This window comes from Pollicipes pollicipes, unplaced genomic scaffold, assembly GCF_011947565.3.
Source record: "Pollicipes pollicipes isolate AB1234 unplaced genomic scaffold, Ppol_2.1 Scaffold_4740;HRSCAF=5597_pilon_pilon_pilon, whole genome shotgun sequence".
Classification (NCBI taxonomy): domain Eukaryota; kingdom Metazoa; phylum Arthropoda; class Thecostraca; order Pollicipedomorpha; family Pollicipedidae; genus Pollicipes; species Pollicipes pollicipes.
In genome coordinates, this window is record NW_023596545.1 from 38392508 (window position 1) to 38395112 (window position 2605).

General features: G+C 54.4%; 1 protein-coding gene across 1 annotated transcript in view; it reads left to right on the forward strand.

Annotated features, from left to right (window-relative positions):
• LOC119098339 (NGFI-A-binding protein homolog) overlaps positions 1-2605 on the forward strand; it is a 26839-nt gene that overhangs the window by 15632 nt on the left and 8602 nt on the right. The gene's annotated exons all lie outside the window — the stretch shown is intronic.

Below are 2605 nucleotides of genomic sequence, written 5' to 3' on the forward strand. Positions count from 1 at the left end.
CGATGTCCGCGAGACGTCAGGCTACAGCCAGGCCATCGATTTCTACCGACTCGGACTGGTCTGGTAGCACGGATCACCAGGTCTGCACTGTCTGCGATTAGCGCTAGGTGACAGCCTGCTTCGTGGCCATTGTGCAGGACTGCACACGGGCTGGTCACCGTGCGCCGTGGATAAGGGATGATTTACATCAGTGATGAGCGCTGGCAGTCTGTACATTTTCCCTAGTGATACGCTTGGGACGCAGAAAAACTGTCCGGCAACCCTCACACAGGCTACCCACGTTTCTAACACCATCGGCGGGTTGGCGCGAGGGGGCGCCGGGCTGCGGCTCGCGGGGAGGGGAGGGGGCGCCTGGTAGCAACGCGCGGGACGGCCCGACCGGTGACGTCGGAAGGAAGAGGCGGCGCCGCGTCCCCCGCGGCCCGCTGCCGGCGGGTTAAATCTGGTCAATGCAGGGGATGGCACAGCAGTTGATACAGACGCAGTGGCCGACGGCTGACACGCGGGCACGAACAGCGCGAGGCTGCTGGTGTGTTTGTGGTCAAACACACCGCATAGCATCAGGAGGCATAGTGTCTGGCTGATCAGAAAACCCGAGACGTGATTTGCCAGGAGGCGTGGACGACGCCTGTGTGCGGTTAATAGCCACGCTTTATGCCGTTTGCCACAACCGTTCGTGAGTTTGATGCTGGCAAGCTGTAGTCGTAAGTTCATCGTTAGCCAGCTGACGGAGGGAAGGGCGATGCGGCGCAAAAAGACGGCACGGAGCCAACACAGGAGGTGCATCCTTTGTGTGGTTTGCTCCGGCCGTCTTTTACGCTTGTGGGAATGTCATCCGAGTAGTAGGTGTCTGATCACGTCACGTTTTCTTGGCGTGCCAGGGACTGATAAAAAGACACGGAACAGTAGGTGCTGTGACTCACTGAGTCGGGTCCGGACGGGGCTGGCTCGATCGGGACAGCCTTTAAAAGAATAATGCCCAGGAATTACCCAACAAAGACCATTGTCACCTTGAGGTGTCAATGCTTCCGGAATCAACACAGATCGCCAAGTTCGATCCCCGTTGTTATCCCAATCAAGCCTCATCTTTCCAAGCGGAACTCTCAATGATCCAATCTGCGGGTCGGGTTAGTAAGACGTATGTACGTGAGTGGTACGGGTGTCTCGCTACACATCCCTTGGATGTGATTAAATACGGATCAGTTGCGCTGGGTTTGATATTGAGCTCTTAATACCGTTAAAGTGATAAAAATATATCATGTCGGTTTGAAAGAGTACAGGTGGCGTGAACGGGCAATCTTTTGGTCCCAGTTTTGCACTGGAAATGCGAGCTTTTGTCCCCGCATTTTATGACCATCTCAGCACTGCGCGGTCGCACATTTGGTGGACCCTTTCCCATCGTTCCAGGTATCAGAGGCAGCTTTACGACCTCCAGGAGAAAATTTGCCCAGTAAGCTCGCACCGTCAAAATAGAAGCCTAATTTTTATCAAACGGCGCCGTTATCGCCGCGGTGCCTCCCCATTTACGCGTCCAACACACACTCGCAGTTTACGATTGGGCGTCCGTTGACGGCTGTGCGCCGGCCATTGTGCGCCTGCTGGCACGCCGGGACACCAGGCGTGGGCTCCGCGGCCAGCTGCGGCGGGGGCCCCCGACGACGGGCACCGGCCCACATGACGTCGGTCTCCAGCTCGCCCCCCCCCCCCCCCCAGCACACGCTGCGGTGTCATTGACGAGGCTGGGAGCTGTGTGTGGCACAGACTTGTGGATGATCGTAGGATTATGTATGCTAGGTTTGAAATGAGATTACGATAAGCATTCATCATGTGTTCAGACAAACAAAAGCGATTGTAATTCGATATGTGTTCTAACTAGTAAAGGTTACGAAAGATCAGGCCCGAGGATAGCACGCGCGCTTCTGTCTCTTCGTTCGCCAGCTGACTGATTGTCGGTGGCGACATTGTGTAAGGGCAACAGAAATGGTCCAGATGATGTGCCCAGGCCCGTTCCGTTTCTGCCAGGGCTGAGGGACATGTCCTTTAACGCAATCAAATGGTCTGTGCAGAGCATCGATTTTCAGCCAGCTTCACTGATCATGGCATGCGAAGACCGTATAGCTGATGCAGTCCAGTCCAGCAATATCGATAAAGCACTGCCACATGACAGAAACGAACCCTTCCTTGCAAACCGGGCTACATGTCATTTAGCCTCATTAAATATCATGAAAACGAAAGGAAAATATGAGCTGCCAATGTAAAATTCAATTAGTCAATCAAGGCGTGCCCTACGGGTTTTGTGACACGCGAGTTTGTGGCTCGGACACCAGAATTGCCCGCGGCACTGACACGGAACTGATTAATACCCAAGCGGGCCTCGGCCGTGCCATTTGTGGCCCATCTGAATCAGATCGGAGTTGACTGAATCTGAAACATCGAAGTGCCAGAAAAATCCGATACTTGTACTCATCTCCATTTGGAGATTCGTGCGTCACCTCACCGGTCATTCTCGCGAAAACCGTTTAGTCCTACCGGTAGCCGCCGAACCAGACCTGCCATCATTCCGTCCATGGTCTCCAGACAAAAATCTTCAGCTACGGTCTCACGA